Genomic DNA, 26669 nt, shown 5'->3' on the forward strand with positions numbered 1-26669 from the left:
GCTCACAGAGCCCGGCTGCCATGAGCTGCTCCCCAAAGTGCTTTAATGTATCTAATGAAAAAGTACAGAGAAGGGCAACACAAATGACGAGGGGTGTGGACCAGCTTCCACAGGAGGAGAGATTAAAGAGACTGGGACTTTTCAGCTTGGAAAAGAGACAAGTAAGGGGGGATAGGATAGAGGTCAATCAAAGCATGGCAGGTGTGGAGAAAGTGATTAAGGAAGTGTTATTTATGCCTTCTCGTAACTCAAGAACCAGGGGTCACCCCAAGGAAACTAATAGGCACAGGTTTAAAACAAACAAAAGGAAGTACTTCTTCACACAATGTGCAGTCAGCCTGTAGCCCTCATTGTCAGGGCATGTGGCGATGGCCAGAAGTATAACTGGGTTCAAAAAGAACTAGGTACGTTCTTGGAGTACCTCTGACTGCCAGAAGCCGGGAGTGGACAATGGGGGACAGATCACTCCATAATTGCCCTGTTCTGTTCATTCCCTCTGACGCAGCTGGCATTGGCCACTGTTGGAAGACAGGACACGGGGCTAGATGGACCCTTGGTCTGACCCATGGCTATTCTTATGTGCCCTACATGGAACATTTGCTGACCTCCCAAGGGCTATGACCTGACCCTGGAAAGGTCCTGGCGATACGGCAGATGCCCAAACCTAACGACGTTCAATCAGTTCAGAGACTATTCGGATTTGTAAACTACCTGACAACATTTCTTCCCGGCCTCTCAGATATGTGCAAAGCCCTGAGGTGAGCACGGGACAAAGATGCAGACGCCGAGTGTGCCAAGGTGAAGAGAACAGATACACGCGCGTGCGTCTCTCTGAGCCATTGGGGAAGCGCCGTCTCTTGGAGGCAAAGCTCCTGCCAAAGCACGAAAGAGACTGCCGCGGCAGCAGACCCTGTCAAGAAATCTAAGGCTTCGCTCTGATCTGATTTATGCCACTCTGAGACTCCAGTGACCTCAGGGAAGTGGCCCCATCTTTATAGTAGCATGGCAGTAGAATCAGGGGGCTTTTTGTCTTCCACACCCTCAGCAAGCAACAGGCAGGATCCCACCCTCCGCCAGGCAGGCCTGTGATGGGGTGGAGAGATTCTGCAGCAGCCACCGAGGGGTTAATGGACAGAGCCACTAGTTCCCCCATCTGTGGCTAATTATTTGACCAGCAATAGTTGGGATAAAGGCTACAGCTCATGCTATCCTGGCTACAGAGGAGTAGGAGATAGTGCAAGGAGCTGGCACCGCCAAGGAGGAAGCAGATGAAGGTAAGAAGTGGCCAGGAAAGCAGCAGTGAGCAGACTTGGCTGCTTAGCAGGGGGTCCCTGGGCTGGAACCCAGCAGGGAGGGTGGCCCTGAGTTCCCATGCCTGCTTCCATGGAAGGGGCTGGAAAGCCCTCCTGGTGCAGGGGGCTAGGAGCCCAGTGTAAGCTGAAGACCTGGCGTAAGGTCTTTGGACGGTTTGTTCGTTGGACTCCTTATTACCTCCCGAAGGGGTGGGGCCTGCGTGAAGGGCTGAGTGATCAGAAGGAGCCAAACCACTGCAGGCTTGGAGTGGCTGTTGACACGCTGATGCACCATGAGCAGCCGTGTGAGGTGCATTGGTTGGCAAGGTCCCGTGGCAGGGCTGCCTGCCGGGCCCCCTTGCTGCCCCTGCCCGTCCCTGCAGCCAGCCAGCACCATGGGTCCTTGCCAGCACCCCACGCTGCCCACCAGCTAGCCCCAGCCAGCCCCATGGGTCCCTGCCAGCACCCCACGCTGCCCACCAGCCTTCACCAGCCAGCCCCATGGGACCCTGACCGCATCCCACGCCATTCACCCCTCCTGACAGCCATGTCCTGTTCCTCCTGTCAGAGAAAGGGGGCTGATGTATCAGCCTGTCAACAGACTTGAATCCAAGGTTTTTGTCTCCTGGTCCAGGGCCCTGAGCACCAGGCTGAGCTGCCTCTCATCAATAATAGCAGGGTGGCGTGTGGGTGAGACAGTGGCAGAGAATTTTGAAACACTCGAGTCTTTCTGCATTTTTGTTGCACCTTTGCAATTGCTCCCGGTTTGGTGACAATTCTGCCCCCGAACCGGGCCCTGCTTCGGTGACCATTGGACTGTTTGGCTGGCATGTTTTCACGGCCAAATGACTGTTGTGGGGAAACGTGACCTGCCTCCCCTCAAAAATGGCATCCCAGAGGCGAGCAAGGAGGCCATTATTCCTGGGAAGAAATGCACTGAGCAGCTCTGCAGAGTGCTAATGGCGGAGGAGGTGGGAGTGAACGCCAGGGCTCTCCTGAGTGGTGGGCTAAGGAGTGAGGTGAAATATAAAAGGTTTCATGTGGTGAGATGGGCACTCAGGGAACAGGTTGAAAGGGGGTGGTGAGTGCTTTGTCTTTCATGCTCGAAGGCACTGAGGCATTTACCGGCCTTTACTGAATGATTTAAGATCGGCAATACAGCCAGGCACCGGCTCTGAACTGCAATGGCACTCTGTGCATGTAGAAAATTCTTGAGTTCAGTGGCATCCTCCTCCTGAAAAGGGTTTTTTTTTTTTAAAAAGCCAGGACAGGGTCTACCTCTGATTTCCTCTGGGACCGGGACAAGTCAGGCGTTGGCTCTGTCCCTGGTCTCTGTTCCTGTCATTGTTACCACATCCTAGTTCTCGGCATGCTGTTACCTGAGGGGAGCAGAGCTGTAGCCACCTGTAACGTCTCACAGCAGCGGCTGTGCCAGGCGTCCCTGGAAGCCCGCTTAGAGGGAGGTGGGACACTAGGTCTCTCTCGCCCTCCAGTTCGCAAGTGTCCTCTCCGAGCTGCTTCAAAGCCCCGGCAGGGGTGGCGCCCTAAGAGTTCACGTACACATCTGTCCTCCAAGCCCTAACCGTGTCAACAAGACCCGTACACAGCCCTGGGTCTTCCACGTTGCTCTGCCAACTGCTAGCTCTGATCTGAGAGGCCAGCAGGATGCGGGGATGCAAGCGCCGGGGCCGGGTGGGAGTCGGATCTGTGGGGGAAAACCCCAAATCCTTAAATCAGGCACATGTTGGAAGCGCCCCAAATCCTGGAGAGCCCACTTCCCCCCCAGAAACGGGATGATTTCCCCATACCCAGCTCCCTCTCTGTTGTTCTGGGGTCAGATGCCTGCAGGGTGTTACTCCATGGCTGAGATGTCTTCCAGCCACGGTGATGAGCGGGGAATAGAGAGATCTGAGCAGCAGGAGAATGCGCCTCTGCCAAGTCCAGGCACCAGAATCCTTCCCAGCAAGGGGACATCTGTCTAGGGGTCTTGTGCTGCCCCATCACTACAGCAGCTGAGCGTCTCCTACGGACTCCAAAGACTTCGCTTGTGAGCCGGGAGCAGTACCTTTAGCCCCGTTTTACCCACCGGGAAATACACGCTCGAGACGCACAAGGAGCACGTGGCAGGACCAGGCTGGGACTCAGACCTTCTGCGTCTCAGACCGTGGCCACAGGCTTCTTCCACAGCTGCCAGGGGCCCTCCAGTCTGAGTTAAGAGACTAGACTGGGGCGGGGGGAAGGGGCTGCTCTTCTCGTCAGCTTCTGGGGATCACGTAGGAGAAAATGGGCAGTTCCTTCCCCTGGCCCTGGAGACCTCGCCCCCCTTGACCTGTGGCAGTGGCCGCTCCAGTTTGAACCCTTCCTCCTGTCTGTGTCTCCTGTGGGCGCCTGTTGCTTTTGCAAAGCGGAGCGTGGAGCTGGGAGGAGGGGGGCATTTATCTCTGACTGTGCGGCCTGCACGTTACCAGCTTGTTGTTTACCATCTGAGAGCCCATTAATCCTACGGGAGGGCCGGGGGGAGGAGTTGGGATGCTTCTCCTGCCGCTAAAGTGGATCACGCAGACTCGTGTTCCTGCTGGCTGCTTTTCCTTGTGCCTCTCTCTGGGATGGAGCAGAGAGACCCAAGTGCACCACATGCGCTGGGCTGCATCCGAGAGAACCCGCCTCTGTGCTTTGGCATATCTGGCTCTGGTGGGACTCCTGCAGCAATGGGAGAATGCACTGATGTGTGTCTGGGCACCACTGCCCTCTGCTGGAGGGAATCAGAACTACTCAACTGTGTGTCATAGACCCTTTGTTGCTAATAGCCACTGGAGAGTCTCCTTGAGCTCAAGTGGTCCTTTGAGAAACAAAGATCTGAATTCCATCCCTGCTGTTGCCAGGACATGTCAAATGTGCAGCACAATGACGGCAGCAATGGCATTTTGGACCAGTCTTTCTGTTGTTTAGATAGCCCTGAGATGGTACATTACAGACATGGCCCTCCACTTAATCCAGATCAAAGCTACCGTTGTCTGGATCTACGCAGAAGCACCAGGTGCTTAGAGAGAATGGAAATGAACTGGTATTGATACAAAAATGAAACTAACCTGCAGTCAGGGAATGAAACCTGAAACTCACTTTGCGTTTCTCTGTACTGGGTCACCTGAAACTGCTGTTTCTGGGATATTTACAGATCCAGAGTAGCAGCTGCTCACTCCCAATGGCCTTGGGGAAACTTTCCATCCCTAGCCTTCCTTGTCTTTCCAAATGAAACTCCTGGCACTAGGCCTAATGCAGGAAGGATGGCTGTGTGGCTAAGACAATGAGTGGGGACTTCCACAGATTTCTTGTGACTCTGGGCATGACACCACATCTCTTTGTGTCTCTGTTCCTGTACTGTCTAGAAATTGGGGGGGGGGGGGGAGAGGAATCCCTTCAAATACTCCGGGAGCTATCTAGTAGACCCCCAACCTGATTCTATTGCAGAAGCCACCAGAACCTAGCAGCAGCCTCCTGTTATATGTGGGTAGGTCTTGTATGTTTGTGTGTATTCGTTGAAGTCTGGCTGTGTGTGTGTGGTTCCACACATCCCTAAAGTGCAAGAGGCAGCAGTGCCTAGAGGGGATGATAACCTTTCCTCTTGTGTATGCCAATTGCAAGCTTTATGGGGCAGTGACTGTCTCTTCCTCTGTCTGTGCAGGGCCCAGCACAATGGAGCCCTGATCTCAGGTGGGGCCTCGAGGTGCTATCGTGATGCACATAATAACCAAAAGGAATCCAGCTGCCCAGCTTGGAATGGAATTTGCTGGCACGGTTGAAAATCGCAGTGATGTCTTGGCTCGGAGCCCACTGTACAGCTCTCTCTCTCTCTCTGCGCTGGTGACGCAGGTTATTGTGCGCGTGTGTATTTTGCCGGTGCTGATCAGACAGCAGTTCTGAAGGCACCATCTCTCTCGCTCTGTGAGTGCCTCTTGTCGGCAGACCCTAGGCTGCCCATTGCTCTTCTAGATTCAAATGGAAATCAACAAAGAGGTGCAAAGCACAATTTTCAGCAGGTGCCCTGGAAGCTGCTCACACAAGCAGCCTCTGTTCTCATCTCAAAGCACTGGGGAGTTACAAGTGTAAATACCCACATCGCCTCCTGAGATAGTTAGAGGAATAAGACTAACCTTGGCAGCCAGGGTAGCTTGAACGAGAGGCAAGTAGGGTTACCAATCCTCAAGCTTCAGGGCATTAGCCCATCCTTATTTGGGGTCAGGAAGGAATTCAGCCAAGGGTCTGCACTGTGCAAACAGCAATAGGTGCACTCAGAGGAATTAGCCCCTTCCCAGGATGCTTCTAGCATTGGTCCAAGACCAGACACTGGATTAGATGGACCACGAGGCTGTTCCACTAGGGAAGTTCCAGTGTCCTTCTCTAAGGATCCAGAGTGAGAACATTATGGGGGATGTTTACACAGCAGCTGGGAAATGTAACTCCCAGTTCAGGTAGACGTATTCCCGGTAGCGCTACAAAAGTGTGGCCAAGGCAACATAAGGCCTTGCTACAGAGATGACCACTGAGTCAGATGCCACAAGCCAAGGATTATGACTTCAGGGAGCAGGGACATTCATCGATTCCCAGGCCAGAAGGGACCAGTCTGATCATCTGGTCATTGAGAGTCTGCCTGTGAGATCAGGGCTCAATTGTGCTAGGTGCTCTATGCATACCTAGTTAGACACAGCCCTGCCCCAAAGAGCTCACTGACTGAGGAGATAGGACAGAATTATTATCCCCTCTTTACAAACAGGGAATGAAGGCAAAGAAAGATTAAGGAATTCACCTGAGGTCAGAGACAGAGTTGGGAGCTGGACTCAGAGCTCCCATGTCCCAGACCAGAGCCCATCCTTTCCTGAGCAAAGGGAATGTTTAAGCAGTAAAGATCCCACTCTGGTTCAAAACAGATCTGCTCCCAAGCGTTGGACCTACCTTTAGGACCACTCGGATTTGGGTCTGTACTCCCTAGCTGGGGCTCCTGTCCAATTCCCAGAGCCCTGTGTTGACAGCCTCCCCACCTCGCTCTGTCCTGTCCTGTACAGTCAAGTGCGGGATCTCAGCTGAAATAGGATCTGAAGTTTTTCCACTAGACAAGCAGGCTCTGTTGCGCTGATTTGTGGTGATATACAAGACTGGCACTGGCACTCTTTCTCCCCTCTCAATGCTTTTATTCTTGTTTGGCCAATAAACTTTCCTGGCTGATGTCTTCAGCTTTTCCTCATGTCCTTGGTGCCTTTGGTGACCTATCTCTAGGGTTTCATTTGGCACTGTCTCAACTCTGGGTAGAATTTTTTTTTTCAGAAGAGCTCCAGGCCAGGATTTCGAGATCTCAGTACCCATTTAAGCACATACATAAGGGCCAGGTTCTCCAAACAGCTCAGCACTCAATGGGCACCCACTGTGCTGAGCCAGTTGGAAAATGCTGGCCTTCCTGAGTCTGTGTCATGCCAGCAGCCAGTGTCCGTTTGAGGAGACGCGACAAGTAATTCCTTGGGGTATTTTTAAACCCCAAGATTGGGTCTGATTCATCCCTGGTGCATCTCCACTGGTTTCAATGGCATTACAGCAGTGATGAATTTCTCCTCCTGAGCGGAATGTAAGCATAGGATCACTCTGATAATCAGGAATGAAGTATATGGTATTGGACAAGTCCTGTCCCCTCTGTACCTCGGTTTATTGATCTGTAAAATGGGGATAATGATACTGACCTCCTTTGAAAAGTGCTGCTGAGATCTACAGAGAGAAAGATCTCCGAGAGAGGCATCTTATTTATTATTTTTATTTTATTATTACATAAATCACTAAAGTAATTTACATTTCTATAGTATCTCTTCATCTCACAAGAAGCCCAAAATACTTTACGAACTGTACAAGGGAATAACTTCATCTGCTATGGAAATGCAGCCCCCTCTGGTGTGGAAGGCAGCGTGTATCTTGGAAAGCAGGCACTGGGGCAGGAGGGAAACTACATCAGACAAGACTCTGGACTCATTGCACCGTGCAAGGCCAGTTTCTGCAAGCTGAACCCTGTACCTCTGCAGGGCTTCATGACTTCAATAGGGCCCCATGTGGGAGTTAGGGTTGAGCCAGCACATATTTGAACCTAACATTGCACACTAAACAAGAGACAAATATTTCCAAGACTTTAGGCTTCATTTTGCGCTAGGAACGTATCCCCTTATGTTACCACTAACCAGAACCGTGCCCTTTTCAGCTATCCTGTTATCACTGAACTCTGTGGTTCAGGTTCACTCTTCTCCCGGAGACTTTCCAACTGGGCTCTTATGAGAGCTGGCCCTTTAAATCTGGGGAAGAGAGGTGGCTGCATCCCTGCGTTGCTTCTGATGACAGTCGGACACCCCGTTCTTCTTCCCAGTCTTCTGGCTCCTAATCTTCTCCTGGCTTTTCTGTCCTCTCCGTCCTAAAGAAGAGGGCGGGCCATGCTGGATCTGTCTATTTCCGTACGCCTCCGTGTAGCGGTGAAGATCAGTGGGGGTTGGACTTGTGCTATGCAACGGCCAGTGGAGTCTTTGCAGGGTGGTTAGAACTGGGAACTCTGGGGGCTTTTTCCCAGATCTGCCTGCAGGCTGGCTGTGGGATCTGAGGGAAGCCACATCGTCTCTCTGCAGCGTGTAGCCTCCCGATTCAATAGGCGCCCTCCCGGCAGCGAGAGAGACCTGGCTGCTCAGAACCAGAAGCCCATCACTCTGCCCCCAGTGTCCCTTCTGCCTGTAGACAGGGACACGTGGGGGCATCGTCCCCCTCCACTCCCAGGGCTCCCTCTGGCAGATTTTTCCCCTTCAGGGCTCTCCATTGCGGCGTGTGACATCCTCACACACGGGGATGTGGCTGGGAGCGGCACCACCACGACGCACAGCCTGGGCTGTGGAGCCACATGCAGTTTCTCACACAAAGGCATGAAGGCGGCTTCCCCTTTGCCCCTGTGGGTTGCTTTTGCACCCTTGGATTCATGACATCTGTGGGTGCAATTGAACCCCTCTCCCCCCCCCCCCCCACTGCTGCTGCCCCGCCTCTCTAGGGCCCTGTAACACGGGGATGAGAGCATCCATTGCTCTTGTGAGGCTTAACTAGTTAATATTTACCCAGTCCTTCAAAGGTGTTAGTTCTGGGTAGGTTAGTCACTGTTATGGGGCTGTTATTTTGATTTCTTTTGAGCTCAGGCCATCAGAAAGGCGCTTCAACCATTTAACACAAGCAGCCGGGTTTCCAGAGAGCCCAGCACGTTGGATGACGATCAGGAAGGTTTGAACTAGTGCTATGCAATGAACACTGGTATCAGTCATGGGTGATGGGCCCTTGAACATCTGGCTCTGAGCAGTCTAGAAACCCCCACCCCAAGCCAGGAGTACATCTCCCTAGATGAGGTCTCGGGGTGCCTGAATGGAGCTCAACAAAGAGACCAGGGGACCATTTTGCCTCCTTGCAGTCTCATTCTCCTTAAGAACATTTCCTTCTCTGCAGTGGCTCTTTCCTTGGTGGCTGGCAGAGGGAGGGCACTGGGTCTAAGTGTATTTGATGGATAATTCCTCATTACCTTAATGCATTTGCAAGCCGGGATAATTGATGGATGTTTAACAGGATGTATTTCCGACAGCCGGCTGGAGAAATGGACTCTCATTACTCTGCAAAATGTTTCTCCTTACTATTGAACTCTTTTGTTTCAATTGAGCCTCACATTTCCCATCATTCACTGCTCATTAGTAATCTCTGAAGCAGCTGCTCCCTCCAGCCCCTCTCTTCCTTGGCAGAGCCATCACTCATCTTCCCCCAGCCTGGCGGCCAGTTCTACCTGGGATGCTGGGAGATGGCGGGGGAGGGAGGGGTTGGAGGCTTTAGCAGGCATTTTGCAAGGGGAGGGGGGGTCAATCTGTGTGTCTTTTAGAAACTAGCTGCAGATCTGTGCTGTACAAGAACAGACGAGACCGCCCATGCCCCCCCCCCTGCCCCCACATCCCATAGACACGCATTGGACCTTGACTCTCCGTTACACTGAGGTTCATTTATGACAGGGTCTCAAAGTAGGTGAAATACGGCTGCCTAAGAATCCCCCTGGGCAGGAGGCCTGTCCAGCCAGCGCAAAGGCTCTGTGCTGGCAAGGCTCCCAGCCTCCGTGTGAGGGCTGTGTCTGGGGAGAGGCTTGCGTGCACTTAACGTCTCTTGTTTTCTAGAGCCTGTGGGGAGCTATGGGAAGCAGTGTTTAAGCTAGAGCAGCCACAGGGCTGCTCTAAGTTGCAACAGAAGCTAGGCTGGCCCTTGTATGGACCTAGAAGGAAGAGTGCACAAAGGTGGCTTAAAACCACCTAGAGAGGAAGAATAACCCAGTGGTTAGTGCCTAGGACTTGGGAGACGTGGGTTCAGTTCCCTGCTCTGCAACAGACTCCCTCTGAGACCTTGGGGATGCCACTGAACTGCTCCGTGCCTCAGTTTCTCACCTGTATAATGAGGATAACAGTGCTGCCCTACCTCAGATCCTGGGAGGCTAAATACATTAGAGTGTTTTCTTGAGATGCTCAGATGCTATGGTGTTGGGAGCCAGATCAGTATCTTAGGTAGATAAGCCCTCGAGTGCAGCAATAGCGTAACTGAGAATGGACTCATTAAATACTGTGTGTGCGCGTGTTTATCTATCACTTCTTAGGGTCTGGGTGTGTTGCACTCATGTGCACCAGTACGGAGGTGCGAAATGCTCCTGTAGGAGAATTCTCTACTCATGCCGGGTTAGCTTGTCACTCTCGCTTTGAACTGGTGTAAATACCCACACGAAGTGCAAAGCAGGGGAGAATCTGACCTGCTGGGCCTAATTCTTCCATCCCTGACCCCGCTGTCACACTAGCATATCTCCATGGGCCTCCACAGAGATACCACTGACTGACCCCAGGCTAAGCGAGAGGAGACTCCAGCCCTGACTCCCCTGTAAATCCACAGCTGTAGTTCTTTACTGTACAGCACCAGGACAAAATTAAGCCAAGTTAAATGTTAGGCTGGATATACCTGGCTGGAAAATGTCCTGCTGGTAAGACCTATTAGACTCTGGAATTGTCATTGCAGGGGAAGTGGAAGCCCCATTGCTTGAATCATTTAAAACTGGAGTGTGTAAAGACCTCAGGAATACACTGTAGGGAACACTTCTGCAGTGGTCTCTAGGGGATGCGCCGTTTGGGACCTAATGGGGCTTTGAACTCTGTAGCGTCTATGATTGTATAATTACAGGCCACCATCAACTAAGTAACTACAGGGTAACGCAACACATGTGCAGAGCATGGTAACGGCATAGCCCCAGAGATGCCTTGGAAATCATCCAAAGAGTTACCATAGAACTAACTGGACATTGGTAATTGATCTTTGATTTTTCATATTGCTATCTAGCTCGTGTTCATGATAACTCCTCTAGTGCAGGAGGCAGGAGTACCTAAATAAGACCCTGTGATTACAAAGCACTTATGTGGTCAATAGTTATTATGTAATTAAAAGGTTCCTCTCCTTATTCTAGTATATGTGCTTGGGGTTGCAACTTGTCCTGTTTCCTCCTGCTGGAGAAGAAAATAGTGGTGATGGGACTTGAGGACGTTTGTATCATGATGGTGTGACACCCCTGGGAAATGTTTTTCCCCCTAATCAACTGTGGCGGCTTCTTCATGCTGCAACCTAGGGATGAGGTCTCTCATTCTCCTGCCATTTGGGGATCTCAAAGCCCTATACACCTACATCCAGGTGGGACTGGCAAAGACACCCTAGTAGGGCTGGCATCTAACTCCCACTGAAGCGCAGGGACTGTCTTTTCATCATACAGCACCTAGCGCAATGGTGCTCCATCTGGCATGTAGGTGCTACTGTAATATAAAGAAGTTAAATGACCTCCCCAAGGTCACAAAGTGAGTCCATGACAGAGCTGGGAACAGAACCTAGAGGTCTTGACTCACAATCCTGGTCTTCAACGACTAAATCAAACTTCCCTTCTGTTATGCAGAGCACAAGGAGCGCTATAGATTCACGACAAGCCACAGTGGCAAAGGTGACGCTAGAATTTGACATGCTTGGAGGGACGCACCCTGGACTTCCTATGGATGCCACGCTTTTTATACTCCTGACTAGAAACCTTGTGCTTGACAACACTTCCCCCTGTTTCCACTGAACCTAATTTCTAGTGCCTTTCCCCATCAGCCTGGCAACTAATGAACAGGGAGGGAGGGAGGGAACACTTATATTAGATCTTGACACCAGCCCAATGAGAACTGGTGCTGTTTGATGAAGTCACTGGATCACTTTCTGTTCATGAAATGTCTGAGCAGCTCATGGGGTTTTTTGTATGTATTGGTTGTTAGAAATGATTTGCCGGAAACTCCTGGTCTGTGAATGGTGCAAGGGGGGGGACTGTTTATTGCAAAAATTCCATATTGGACACACGGGTCACGTGTTTCTGTTCCTGGATCGGAGCAGTGTCATTCTTGGAATCTGGCTTCTGATGCAAATAGCTGCAGTAACCCTTATGGAAATGTCCTACACAATTAAATAGGGATGAAATTTGTCTAGGGCTCTATGGAAAATATTCTAAAATTATAGTAATACCTAGCTTTTTATCTAGCACTATTCATTCATCCATCCATCTCAATGAGAGAACCTCATGTTTTACAAAGGAGGTACAGCATCATTTTATAGATGGGGGAAACTGAGGTACGGAGCAGGTCAGTTGCTGGTGACCTGGAGCAAACCATGGAGTAGCAGTGCTAGGAACAAAACCCAGGTTTCCTAAAGCTTTGTCCCTTGTGCTATCCACTTGCTGGGCTGTCTTTCTCTAGGGTTGTGTTTAACTATCCAACAGAATTCTGTAATAGGGATTTAATTTTCTAATCCATAGAATGGTCCATAAAAAGCTGTAGAAAGTGTCACTTTCTGTTGCATTCTGTCGGCCTTTTTTATAGGGGTGTGAATTCAGAATTCACCCTGCAAGAGTATTAGTTTAATAATGTGCTCTTTCGTCAGCCATGCCTGCCAGCAAATTTGAGTGTTTCTTCTGAAGATCATAGACTAGGATGGAAGTGACCTCAGAAGTCATCTAGTCCAACCCCCTACTCAAAGCAGGACCAACCCTAACTAAATCCTACCAGCCAGGGCTTTGTCAAGGCAGGCCTTAACCTGTAAGGATGGAAATTCCACCACCTCCCTAGATAACCCATTCCAGTGCTTCATCACCCCTGTAATGAAAAAGTTTTTCCTAATATCTGACCTAGACGACCCCACTGCAACTTGAGACTGTTGCTTCTTGTTCTGTCATCTACTACCACTGAGACCAGCCTAGCTCCTTCTTCCCTGGAACCTCCCTTCAGGTAGTTGAAGGCCGCTATCAAATCCCCCTTCACTCTTCCCTTCTGCAGACTAACGCCTAGTTCCCTCAACCTCTCCTCATAAGTCATGTTCATAAGTCATAAGATATTCTAGCAAAGTGAGCAGAGAACAAGCAAATTCCTTTAACAACCTAACTGAACGTTTGAGGAATATATACAGGGCTGTGTTTTCCCCAGATTGAGTGAACCCATTGGCTTTGATTCTCCCCTGCCCTGTAACTTGTCATTACTTTATGCCTGTGCAAAGAAGGCATAAAAAACAAAGCAAGGCAATGGAAAACTGTGAGCTCTCTTGTTCTGTGTTTGTACAGCACCTAGCGCAGTGGGGTCCTGGTCCATAATGGGCTCCAAGATGATGCAATAATATATAGAATAACCCCAGTGAAGTTAGTGGTGTTGCAAGTATTTAACTGAGATCAGCCTTTAGCCTGAAGTCTTGATGCATTATGGCAACCTTTGGAGCTGCTGTCTCAGAGGTTGCCACTGAAAACCTGTGACGACGCTCCAGTTCCGGGCAGCAGCACCAGGTACATCAGGAGGCCGGTTAAGCTTCCTGGTCACTCTTCCCAAACACTTGGGGCCGGATTCTAAGCACGCGGCACCTACAACTGGGGCTGGATTTTCTAAACCGCTCCGTGCCCTGTGTACACCCCGCATGCTGGGCCTCTACTCTTCTGGGCCCTTATCTCATGGTCTAAGTGGGAGCTGAGCTCTCTGGAAATTCCAGTTTGAAGTATGCTATTAACACATTTTTATTGCCCATTTGAGCACTTTCTGGTATGACAAGGCAAAGAAGAGATTTTTGCCTCCATGGGAACACAAATTGTAAATGTTAGGTGTCACAACAGCATCAGATCTTTCTCTTAAGATTGACGGTAGCCTGAGAACGGATGGCTTGCGCCGCTAATAGAACAGGGAGCCTTTCTTCTGTTGGTGCTGGTTAATCAATCGGGCAGATAGATGGGTTTGTCTGACTGGCCTTTTGAAAGCCGCTGCCCTGCGGCACAGCCATCTTTTTGTTATGGACGTACAGCGCCCAGCACATTGGAGTCCCAATCCCAGACTGGGCCTCTAACTGCTACTGCAATAGAAATAACAGATCACAATAAGGGAGAGGGGGGGCGGATCCAAGTCTCCATCCTGCTTGGAGGTGAGTTATGGGCTGCCACCCATGAGCATATTCCGGATATTTGGCTCTGACTCTTGGGGGAATGCCATGGCTTGGGAAGGTGGGGCTGGCCAGGATAGGAGATCAGGAGTTCCAGAGTCCTAGGGCTGCTGATGGGAACGTCACCACTTCCACTCTGGGTCAGGCTAGTAGTGACCAAAGGTGGCTGCTGCTATTGGCTGTTGGCCCGTGTGTGGCAGGGCTCAGTGTAACTGCCAGAGGACGGGTCCCAAAACCCACCACTGGATTGGAACCCCATCTCAGGGGAAAGCAAGGGATGACGTGGGCCCTTGGACTCTGAGCTCCTTTCTCCCGGTACGAAGGGCAAAAGCTCAGCTGGCTTTCTGGATAAACTCCAGTCTTCACAGCTGCTGATCTGTCTGTCCCCTTTCACCGGCACTAAATTCGCTTCAATAATCCCCTGCGTGTCACTCCATGGAAGTGACAGACTGCTCTTGCGGAAGAGGCGGGTGCAGGTGCTGGACACCTTCAGAAATGTGACTGTAACAGTCGGGAACTATAAAAAGCATCTGCTGTCCGGGGCCTCTCAGTATTAATGCACCTGGGAGGCCTGCTTCTCTCCCATCAGCTGTTCCCTGCACGGATTCCAGGAAACCATTATCAGTCTCTTATTCAATGTGCTCTAAAACAATCAGGGCTCCTTATTCCTCATTGGTGCACTTAGCAGCGTTGGGTATCGACAGCTGCCTCCAAACAACGAGAGAGGAGAAGAGATCTTCTTGGAGCTCTTCCGCTCCCATCGACAGGCTGACACTTCCCCAGCAAGGAGAAGGACCCAGGGGTGCTGGGCAGGCCAGGGGACTTATACGCCTTCCCTAGAAGATCTCATGGTCTCAGCCTGTTGTTGAGGATGAAGAAGTGAAGAAGAGAAAATAAAGAGCAAGAGAGGCTGGGAGGGGCTCTCCTGGCAGCCAGACAAAGGAGAGAATGCACAGGAGATAATGGTCTCTCTGGCCCATCAGGGAATCCTTAATGGCCAGATTTTCCAAAGAGCCCCACTCCCATGCAGACACCTAAATAACCAGCCAAATTTTCAAACAATCCCTGGATGCTGAGATCTTCAGGGAAATCTGCCCATCGGCATCCCGACAGGAGCCTGGCACGTTGGTAAATGTGTCCCTTATTGGGGCACCTGAAAAGGGGGCTGAGCTTGCTGGAAAATCCATTTCCAAGGGTGGGCGCTAAGCTCTTCAAAATTTGGTCCCAAGAGTGGATCCTGGATGCCCCAAGGCTGGGACATTCAAATTCAATGGCAATTGGCTGCCTAATGTCTTCAGGCCACGTTAAGCCCCAGGCTAGAAGCTGTCGCCTGGTTTTTCAGGCAGATGAGCACAAGCAGGGGAAGAGACTGACCGTAAAATCTGGGGTGCAGAAAGCTTGGGTTCTCTTCCCCCTGAAAAGCATCCTGCACCCCTTCTTCCCCGGCTTTCTCATCTCGTCCAGCCCTGACCCCTGTCCTCTACAGCAATGCTGATGAATAGTGCATGGACTCCATGGCACAGCCTGCTCTGTCCTGTGTTGATTTCCTCAGCCTCAGACCCACCACCTTCCCACCCCTGTGCACCTTGAACTTGCTTCTAAAATTAAACTTAAAGCTCCAGCATCTCCTCCGCTGCTGGAGCGAGAGGCCAAGATGGATTTATCGGTGCCCCGGAGAGCTAGAAGGTGAGCAACTCCCCAGCAATTACAAGGCAGGAGCAACCCCAATCCATCAAACCCACTGCGCAGAACAGTGGCAAATGGATCCCCCTGGTAGCTCCATGTCTGTCCCTCAGGCTGGCTGGGCTGTGCTGTGCTGACAGGGAGGAGGAGCGGGGAGGCAGAAAGCAGCATAAACAACCAGGTGTGGGGCAGAGGGGAGTTGATGTTCTCCATTAGGCACTCAGGACACTCCTAAGGCAGGAAGTTTATCTGTCCACCTGCCCCTTTCCTGGCTGCACTTTGACGTGATTATACATCCACGGTAAAGGGACCGCAGATCAAACCCATTGTTGTACCCTCCCCTCTGCCCCTGATAGAAACCATGGGACTAGCTGCATGCAAATCCAGCGGACCCAGTTCTCCTTCCACTCTCACTAGTTTGAGGCTGGGGTAACCCCAGTGCATTACTCTGGATTCACACTGGTGTGAGCAAGGGGAGAATCAGGCCCAATATATTTGGTTGGCCCCATCTTTGTAATGGGTCTGAAACCTAAATCCTCTCCAGTGCCCCTCTACTTGGGGGAAGTTCAGATCAGGATCTGGATCCACACATCTCGGGCTGCCTCTTGCATCTACAGTGGGCCACGCCAACCTCTGGGTCCGGACAGGGACAGATCTCTGCTACAGAGCCTGAAACTAAGGAATGTTCATCAGGGGCTCTGCCCATCACGAACGGCCTTCGTCCCAATATATCATCCACCCTTGCGCTGCGGAGCTACTGTACAAATGCAGTAGTGTGGCAGGGTGCCTGTTCTCCTGCTGTAGGTACAGTCAGAGCCTGCCTGCCAACCCTGACCTCCCCTTCTGACAGCAGTTCTCCCTCGCCCCTGCAGACCCGACCTTCTCTCGCTGCTCGTGGCTGTAAATGAGTGAGCTGGGAAATACTCTGGCAGCAATGCTCCAGGAGACGTTGCTTGGACTAAGGAAGCTAATCATATCTCGTTGTCCGCTTCGGACCCTCCTGGCGTTCTGCCCTTCAACGGGTGCAGTACAGGCAGGCTTCCCTTTACTCTGCACCCCTCCCCTACCCATCGGGGCCATTTAGGATCCTGGACTCTATGGTTCTTCCAGTCATTGACTTGGCTGGGTCAGTATGGTGCCATCTCTGATGGTTTCCACATCTCCCCTTGCCCCCCAGACCTTTCCTTGGCTCACTGTTCTGGGTCAGTGACTTTACGACTCCCCTCTCTTCTCTCTGTAGCCCTATCACCTTATACGTCTCTGTAGTGAGCTGCATAAACTCCTCCTTTGCTCATGAAAATGTCATCACGGGAGGGCCTGGCTCCTACCCCATACAAGGGAGCAGAATTGCCAACTTGCCCTACTTGCCAACCCCGCTGGCTCCCTGCTGATCTCAAATATGGACATTGTGCCACAGGCTGAACCGCTCCCAAGGCGGACCAGGCAACAAACTGGCCAACGGAATTCAATGTTGAGGAGTGCAAAGTAATGCCCGTTGGAAAATGTAATTCCAATGAGAGAGACAAAATGTTGGGGTCTAAATTAGCTCTTACCACTCCAGAAAGAGTGTGGCGTCATCCTGGGTAGTTCTCTGAAAACATCCACTCAATGTGCCGCCGCAGTCAAAAAAAACCAACTGAATGTCAGGAGCCGTTAGGAAAGGGATGGATAATAGGACAGTAAATAGCATAGTGCCTCTCTGAGAATCCAGAGTACACCCACACCCTCAATGCTGCAGGCTGTTCTGGGTGCTCCATCTCAAAAAAGATATATTGGAATTGAAAAAAGTAGCCAGGAGGGCAACAAACATGATTAGGGGTATGAACCCGCTTCTAGGTGCAGAGAGTTTTTTAAAAGACTGGGACCGTTCAGCTTGGGAAAAGACACAGCTGATGGGAGGTTATGATGCAGGTCTATAAAATCACGACTGGTGTGGAGAAAGTGAATAAGGAAGTGTTATTTACCCCTTCACATAACACAAGAAGCAGGGGTCACCCAGTGATATTAAGAGGCAGCAGGATTAAAAGTAGCACGAGGAAGTACTTCACACAGCGCCCCCTCAGCCTGTGGAACTCATCGGCAGGGGAGGGTGTGACGGCCAAAATATAACTGGGTTCAAAAAAACAATTAGATCAGTTCACGGAGGAGAGTCCATCGATGGCTTTGCCCAGATGACCAGGGACACAACCCCACGCTCCGGGTATCCCTAAACCTCTGACTGCCAGAACCAGGGAGTGGATAACGGGATGGATCACTCAATAATTGCCCTGTTCTGTTCATTCCCCTAGTGGCCAGTGCCAGGTGCTTGATGGGGAAGACAGGATGCTGGGCTGGACGGACCATGGGGCTGACCCAGCGTGGCCGTCACTATGTTCACCCTAAGTATAGCCTCACTGCCTGTGGTATCCAAGCTGTCCCCTTTGATTCCACTCCTGCAGCTGCCTCTGCAGACTCGCTGATCGCTCTGACTCTTACATGGCCCAGCACCGCTGTGGGTAAATCATGCCCTTACCACTCCTTCTCCAGGCTGGCGTTTGGGGTTTCTGCTCTCCATTGTAGGCAGTGCTGTCAGGGGCTCGGGCAGTGGCCTGTAGCTCTCCTTGGTCCCTGACGATAAGTGGCACCCCTAAACTGCAAGAGGTTGGAGAAAGGGGGTCAATCAGGCTGCAGGTCTCCTCCCTCTCTGGTCCCCCTGCCAGAGGGGAGAGCTCAAAGCTGAGCACTCAGTTGCCATCCCCCTCTGGCCCCAACATATCAAGCGTGGCTCCCAGCTGGCCGTCCAGTGCAGGACTCTAGCAAGCACCCACTCCAGGGTGTCCTTTGCCTCTGACCAGCTCTGAGGGGGGCAGCAGGGAAGCATGGAAGGGGGCACCCAGCCAAGGGGCAGTATGAGATGGGATTTGTGGGGTCTGTTCCCAGTTCTGGGAGGGGTTGGTCTAGGGGGCAGAGCAAAGGCCTAGGAGTCAGAGCGTCTGGCTCCTAGTCCTGGCTCTGCCTCACGGGGTGACCTTGGGCAAGTCCCATCCCCTCTCTGGGCCTCAGTTTCCTCACCTGTGCAATTGAGGATACCCATCTCCCAGCAGGGTGAAGGGGGAGCTGGCTCAAATCTGTGGGCGCTGTGAGGGCGAGCAATGTTCTTTGAGAACAGCCGCCCTTGCGCTTGGAGGCGTTCGGTTCCCGGCCCAGCTCTGGAGCTGAACGGGGTGGCCATCCCCTTTCCCTGGAATGGGCCGAGCTGCACTTCCGCTCTGGACCCCTCCGTGCTCTGGCATAGGGGGGATCTGGACCCAGACTCTGCCCTTAGGGCCCGTCTCTCGTGAGTGGCACGTAACCGTGATATTTCATTGAGGGGAGGAGGCATATAGCTGGGGCAATCCATCCCCTTGCTCCTTGGGCAAATGACTTCCCCCTCCTCATGTCCGGCTCAGGAGCAGCCCCCTGAAATGGGGAAGTTGCCTCCAAGTCAAGCTTCCCCTTGGCGCGTGGTTGAGGAGGAGCAGCCAGCCCCCCTGCCATGCCAGGGGTTAGCCCAACAGAGAGAGCACGAGGCCTGGATTCTTCCTTCCACCACCCTCTGAACAGTGTGTTCTGAGGCAGGGGGCAGCTGTTGGGTTCTGATAATCTTCTGAGAATTGCCAATTGTTCCCATGAATGCCATTTCCATTTGTAATTGGAACACGCGCTGAAACAAAGCAGCGTCCGCGGCTCAGAGTCCCGATAAGACACCACTGGGAAAAACCTTTCTCTCCTCTCTAGCGTGGTGTGCGAAGCTGCAGAGAGCTGATAAAGCCAAGAGCGCTCTGCCTTCCTGGGGAAATGGCTGTCGCAGCCCCTTCCCCGGACCTGCCGGCAGAAGAGGGGAGTGTGAGATGGAAATGATGGGCTGTGGGCAGGGGAATGGACTTACTTTGTAGATGCAGGTGGAAATGTGGGGGTTTGTGGCTTGGTACACGCAACACATGAAGGGGAATCAGTAGGACAGAGACTCAGGCAAATCTCACAGGTTGGCAGCAATGGGATGGTTCACGATGGGTCTGTGCTCAGGGCCCTGGTCTAGCACTTGGAGAGCTGCATTCAATTCCCAGCTCTGCTACAGACTCTGCATCACCTTAGCTAATCACTTAATCACTCCATGCGTGCCAAGTTGAACTGTTTTAACTACAGGGGTGGTGTTTTTTGTTTTTGTTTCTAAACTGCCGCCAAAGGCTGTGAGAACTCTGCTGGTTCAGCTTAAAACCAGGCTTATTTCAGTAAGTGTCAGTCAGCTGGGATCAGGCTTAAGCTAAACCAAAAGAAGAGCGTCCATTCAGGGGTTTGCACTGGTTTAAGTAAACCAGTGAAAGCTTGTGTGCAGATTCAACCCCAGTTGTAGTAGGAGACGCTTCCTGTGGCAGTAGCCTGTATCAACCTACTGTGGGCTTCTTGCACTTTCCACTGACGCAGCTGTTGCTGGCTGCTTTTGGAGGCAGGACACTGGGCTGGGTGGCACTGGGATCTGATCCAGTCTAGCAATTCCTATGATCCTCACTTTCCCCATCTGTAAAATGGGTATCCTAAGCCTTCCCTTCTCCCACTCCTTCTCCATTTAGACCATGAGCTCTTCAGGACAGGAACTCTCTTACTGTGGGTCTGCACAACGCCTTGTGCAACGGGGCTCTGATCTAAGTGGGGGCCTCTAAGTGCTGCTGTATTACATGTAACAAACTGAGGCACAGAGCTGGGAAGTGACTTGTCCGAAGCCAACCAGCAGAGCTGGGAATAGAACCCAGGTCTCCAGTCCCTTTCCAGCGTGTCTCCCACTAGGCCACACTGCCTCCAAGACACAGCAGACACATGGCAGATGTGGCAACCCCAAGATGTTTTTTGCAAATTTGCATCAGTTTCACACAATTGTTTCAGTTGGGGAAAACCTAACCCCCTTACCCCCCCCCCCCCCAAAAGAAAATGTTTTGATTCAAAGCAACTTTTTGTTTGAAGTTTCCTTGAATTTTATTTTTTTAACCTCCAATGTTTAACAAATGCTCGCTGTTAAATCACAACTTTTTCATTTGACCCAAAACAATATTTTTTTCAACTTTTCGATTCACTGAAAATGTTGTGTTTTTTTTTTTTTTTTAAATCATTTTCAGCTTGTTTTTCATGTGGGTTTTGTTGTTTTTTTGTTTGTCTCCCCCTGCCTGCCCCCCAAAGTGCCAGTGAACCGAGAAATCTGTAATTTGCCCAGAGCTAAGATGGAGGGAAATGAACCCTGCAGCCTGTTGTGCTATTGGCCGTTATCTCCTGCGAGACACCCAGCTACGGCGGTGATGGGCAACATGACAATCCGATCTCCTCAATGCTAATTTGCCTCGTCATTGCACTATTCCACTTCGGGCCCTTCTGCAGTTTGGGGGGCCTTGGATTTTTCCTAGCTCAGCCCACCAATCCCTGCTTGGCTTTGCAGTTTTGTGCTTGTGATCCGCAGGGGCCGCTTTTTGAAGCGGATCCTTGCAGCCCATGCATAGCCACAAGCCTCTGTGCCATCTTGATTAGCTGCCCTCACTAGGGAGCCAGGAGAAAGGCGGGGGGGACAGTCACTTCCTTCCCTCTTTGTCTGACAGGCCTTTCACTCCACATCAGCGAGGCTGGGAGGCAATGCCCAGCAAGGGGCTGGTCAGAGATTCCTGGTGGCTGGGATGCTTTCCTTCTGAGTCACAGCATTCCTTTCAGGTCAGAGACTGCAGGCAGCAGCCCCGCAGCAAATACCGTTAACAATCGCCCTGCACTGCCCCTGAACTCCCCTCTCAAAACAAACCTCCCCTGAGCGCGGGAGGCCGGGATCCTCCGCTTGGCATTGTTACCTCTCCACGTGAGGTGCCCGCCTGAGCCCTGCAAGAGAAAACACAGCAGAGCTGGGGCTGGGCTGGCGGGAAGGTCCTCAGTGGGGCTGTGGGAAATACAGAGGGAGATGCTGGGAGATGTGGCTGAGAAGATGGTTTTTAAGCAGAGTGAGGCCTGGGCTGTGTTGGCCAGCCGCTCCAGCCTGAACCTGTGCTAGCACTGTGCCAGGATCTCCCATGAGCCAGTAACACCGGGGCATGAGCTGCCTGCTACCAGATCTGGGGTCTAGTGGATGTCAGTACAGTATGGCATGGGGCAGCCTCTACAGGGAAGAGAGAAGGGTGCCTGGGACTGGAGGCAGAGGGGCTGGGGGTACCGAGGCAGCCCCTCCCGGCGTGGGGCAGAGGGGGGGCTCTGGATATGTGAAGGGGGCCGGCACAGCTCCCGCTCCCTCAGTGCAGCTCAGGGAGCAGGTTCTGGAGTTCAGCAGCAGAGCTTCGTCCCAGTGAGCCGGGGGCAAGGCGAGCTCCCTGCGAAGGGCTGCGGCCATGGCGCTAGAGAGGCACGGTTACCACATTCACAGCCCCGAGAGCCGCGCTGGCAAATGAGGGGGGGGGTGGCTGTCACAAAGCGCAGGCAGAGCAGAGACCGAGCCTGGGCAGGGGCTGAGGTGGGAGGGCCCCGGTACCACATACCCAGATGCTGCATCTCAACCCAAGCGCCTGCACCCCAGGCCGAGCTCTGCCTGGAATTACAGCGGGCGGAGGGCCTGATCCTGCTATGTGCACAGCCTGGGCTCCCGCGGCCTGCGGAGGGAACAGAAGGCAGTTCTCCTGTTCAGGATTGCTTGCTGCTTCGCAGGGTGGAAATTCCCAAGAAATAAACCTCCAGTCTTTGCTACCTATGAATTTCCTCCTTCTCCTTTCCTTTTTTCTTAAGAAAAGAAAAGAGGAACAAGAGTGAGCTGCCTGGCCCTAGCAGGCCAGTGCCCGCTGGACTTCCTCCCAAATCATGCTCCATCCTTCTCTCCAAAGAGTGCTAGCTGAGAGGCAGTGTGGTCTAGTGCAGCGGTTCTCAACCTTTTTTTCCCCGAGTACCACTCGGGTCAGGTACAGTCAGGTCAAGTACCACTTGACCTGACTGTACCTGACCCCAGTACCACTCGGGGGGGAAAAAAGTGGGGGGAACTTTTGGCGGCGACGGGGTTTCGCGGCTGCGGGGGAGGATCTTTTGGCGGCGGATTCAGCGGCGCGGTACAGCTCGCGTACCACCCAGCCTTCTTCGAAGTACCACTGGTGGTATGCGTACCACCAGTTGAGAACCGCTGGTCTAGTGGATAGAGTCCTATGTTGGGACTCAGGAGACCTGCAGTCTACTCTTGGCTCTGCTACTGACTTCCCATGTGACCTTGGGAAAGTCACTTCATGCCTCTGTTTCCCCTTATCCCCATTAGCGTTCCAAGCTCTTCAGGGCAGGCCTGTCTCTTGCAAGTGTGTGTAGCCTACAAGTACCATGGAGCCTAGATCTCAGTACTGGGGCCTCCCGGTGTGACTGCATTTTCTGGGTCCTCTGCTTGCTGAGGGCTGGAACCCTTGGAAAATCTAGTCTCAACCGTGGGTGCTGAATGCTCGAAAAATCAGTCCCTGAGCCCTTTTGAAAATGTGTGCCTCAATTTCCCCACCTGTAAAATGAGGACAGTGATATTGTAATGTGCTTTAAGACCCCTGGACAAAAAGCCTTATATAAGAGCTGGTTGTTGCTGTTGTATATTACCACGTAAACTTCTTCCCCAGAAGCTTTTTCTACGTGTTAATTTCCCTTTCTATGTTTAGAGTTCCCTGTTTATTACAAGTTTCCTCATTTTTGTAAATGATCATCTTTACTTTTTAACCCTGAGCTCTCACCCGCCCTGATTAATGAGGCCAACAGAGTTCTCGTTTTTAAAATCTCCCTTGACCTACTTCTCTAAAAGAGGTACCATCAAGTTCTGTTGTTTTGTTAAAAAAAGGAATTAAGGTGCTTTCCTGTGTCACTTACAACACCTGGGATAATTACTCTGAAAAAAAGTCATGTGATCCAGTGGCTAGGTGACTGCAGGGGGAGTCAGGAGCCCTGGCTTCTTTTCCTGGTTCTGCCACTGACCTTCTAGTGACTGTGAGCAAGTCACATCCATGATATTTCTCTGCGCCTCAGTTTCCTCTCCCACCTTTTGTCTGTCTGGTCTAGTTAGATAGTCCCTCCCCTGAGGAGGTTACGGTATCGTTCTGTGTCTACAGCATCTAACACAATAGGGCCCTGATCTCAGCTGGCGTTTCTAGGTCCTACCATAATTATTCAGTAGTTGGTGTTTTACTATGGAGACTGTCCTCACCACCTGTTATCTGCATTACGGGTCCCACCTCTTTCGCTCACCCATACATGTGAACTGCATGATAAGTTATCTACTGCCCTGCAAAAGGATGACAGTCCAAGCCACTGGGGCTGGGATTTGAACTTCTAACTCTTGCAAACTTTAGAGGTGCAAGCATTGCTGTTTAGAGCCGTAAGTGTCCTGCACCAGCCAACTCGCCAACCATCCACTCCTTAGGGTCTCGTGGCCCTGTCTGCCAAAGCACTCACTCTGCAATCAGTGAATGTTTGCGTTCGATGCCCGACTTTGACTGGGCAGCCAATGAGCAGCAAAGCTAGGTCCAGCTTCCCGGAACTAGGCTCTGGTCCTTGTTGCTCGCTCAGAATGAGCCCTGCCTGCTGGTGCGTGCTGTTGTTGTTGTTTTGCTTTGCAAGATTGCACTGCTGTTCAAAAGCAGATACGCCCACAGGAAACACTCCATCAAGATTACACTGTGGAAGAGCTCTGCTATGTAGGTCCAAGGTACTATGGTACGTCTGGGCTACGTGGCACCTTCTTACTCAATGGATCTGTGTCCTGAGCATTCAACACAGACAGATCTGCTGATCTGAGTGACCAATATGTTTCCTGCTTTTCAATCCTCTCAACAGCTAGGGGAGAAAGAGCTAGAGCCTCTTCCTTCTTGGGCAGCATCCACCGATTTTTCCTGCAGTGTTGTGCAATCTTTGCACCTGGGCGACCCCTTATTTGAAGCCATTTACTATAAAAGGATCGATGACCCCAAAACTAAGCCTAGATAATTGAGTGGGGTGGATTTGGAGAGGTTGATGGTGAATACTAGGGATTCTAGGCTCCCTAATAGGGAGCCTGACATTCTGGAAATCCCACGGCGCCCTGGCTTGAGACAGAGCTCCCAGCTGCATGGCAAGCGGCCTGGAAACCCGCCCACCCCCAATTTCATTTCCAAAAGTCAGCGTGAACTGGGGGTTTGATTTCTTTTTTGAAACGAGTTTTCAGAATTCCCGGGCTGCGGGAAATCTTGAAGTGGCTCGGTTCTGGCCCGATGCAGAACAAAATGTTGGTTTTGGAAGGTTGAGAGATCCTGTGGAATGAGAATTCAGCCCTATTCAGATTGCCATAAACTTTTCAACGCTACATGCCCCCAGCGGATTGGCTTTGGTAAGCCCCACGCTGGGGTTCACAGCTCACCCGTTGAGAAACATGGGTTTATTGCCTTCCAGCGGGGCCCTCAATGGCGCCTCAGTGGGTTTGCTCAAGTTCAGAATGGGTCTCCCCCAGGCACCAGTGATGCTGGAGGGCCCCTATTGCTGGTGATGAAGAAGAGATTTCAGCTTGGCTCTCAGCTGCCGGGGTTGCTGAAGGGCTGCTAGCTGGTAGGAAGCATCTTCCACTGATCACATTCAACCCAGAAATCGTTAAAGTTCAGCCAACTCCAAGCCCCCCCACGCCAGTTTTTCAAGTCACTTTTTCAACGTTTTCACATTCCTCGTCTCTGTCACCAGTAGGCCACAGCCTGCCCTGTGCATGGGACGTCGCCACCCTGGAGCTGTTTATCCCTCGATGAGCCCTCCCCAGCCCACACCTCCCTGGCAGCCTACACTAAGCAACGAGATGCTAATAACCGTACGCCTGGCTGCCCCACCCGCAGAATCCCTGCCTCTTTCTCCTGCTTGCCAATTCCATCGTTGTTCCTATTAAATTCCAAAGCAGCGCTCGCCCTGATGGTTCATCACTCATTGTGGGGCTGGTCCTGCTTTCCAGACACAAGTCATGTTTCATGCTTGGGTCAGTTCCCCCTCCCCTCCCCCAATCCTCCAGCATATTATAGCACCAGCACCTTGCAGTTTTGCTTGTGTTATGCCTGGGAGCAAGCCCCTAGGCAGGTAGAGTGTGGGGTGGACATGGCTCTGGGAGTCTACGCTGTCTATTGCATCTGCCCCATCAGCACCTGAATCGCTCACACAGCAGTGCCCCAGCCGGCTGCCACTTGGGATCAGCAGATTGGAATGCTGTGAGCTTGCAGAGTGTGGTTTCAGCGAGACGTTATCTAATGGAGGAGGAGGAGGAGGGCGGTGCGGATTAAGCCAAACCCACAGCACCAGCTTTCAATTAAACCAGAGGGAATTGACTGCGTGTCTCGTTCGAACACAGTAAACACAAGCAAAAAGCTACAGCCGGGTCATCTCTAAGGGCCTGAGCCTGAGAGATGCCCTCGGCTCCCAATTGGATTGGGGCACCTACACACGCTGTAAATCCTTCCCTTCCCCCCCATATGTTTCAACAGCACCCAGCGTCGGAACAGCTCTGGATTTATTATTGCTACGTATTATTTGTATGACAGTAGCACCCAGAAGTTCCGGCGGAAAGCAGGGTCCCATTGTGCCGCGTGCTGCACATATGCATTGTAAGAGACAATGCCCTAAAGTGTTCACAGTCTAAATAGATAAAACACATGAAGGGTGGGAGAAGAAACGGGCCAAGAGAGGGGAAGACCCGGATCCTCCTTGCCTGTTAGGAGCCTAAATACCTTTTGAGGATCTGGGCCAAAGTGACTCGCAGCAGGTCAATAAGAGAGCCAGGAACAAAATGCAGCGCTCCTGACTTGCTTGCTGCGGCTTCAGCCACTGGACAGGTTTGCAGAGCAAACCGGGAAATGAAACAAACCCTCAGGACTTTGATCACCCTGAAAAAAGTAACTCCCAGTTTCTGTCACCGTGTCATAGCTGCAGCCTCATTCATAAACTGAGGGAGAACACACCGGGAGGAGAGGGGGGGTCAACAGAACAGGGAAATGCTGCAGGGAGTGGAGGGCTTTCCCCCAAAACTTCGCAGCATTTAACCCTGTGCACTGGCGTCTGGATCCTGACCTGAGACATTAATCAAGGGGGCTCAGGCCTGGATCCTCAAAGGTATATAAGTGCCTTCCCAAATGGAGTTACAGCCTATAAGGGATC

General features: G+C 51.8%; 2 long non-coding RNA genes across 2 annotated transcripts in view; both read left to right on the forward strand.

Annotated features, from left to right (window-relative positions):
* Positions 1-1209: 1209 nt before the first annotated feature.
* Positions 1210-26669, forward strand: part of LOC137142263 (uncharacterized) — a 61509-nt gene continuing 36049 nt past the window's right edge. The window contains exon 1 of the long non-coding RNA XR_010916872.1: positions 1210-1274. This is a non-coding gene — a long non-coding RNA (uncharacterized lncRNA). The remainder of the gene's footprint in view (positions 1275-26669) is intronic.
* On the forward strand, positions 4993-20930 carry LOC137142264 (uncharacterized). The gene is made up of 2 exons (XR_010916873.1): positions 4993-5234; positions 20715-20930. It is a non-coding gene; the product is annotated as an uncharacterized lncRNA (long non-coding RNA).

Source organism: Emydura macquarii, unplaced genomic scaffold (assembly GCF_026122565.2).
Source record: "Emydura macquarii macquarii isolate MOO-44397 ecotype Brisbane River unplaced genomic scaffold, CSIRO-AGI_Emac_v2 contig_3220, whole genome shotgun sequence".
In the NCBI taxonomy this organism is placed as follows: domain Eukaryota; kingdom Metazoa; phylum Chordata; order Testudines; family Chelidae; genus Emydura; species Emydura macquarii.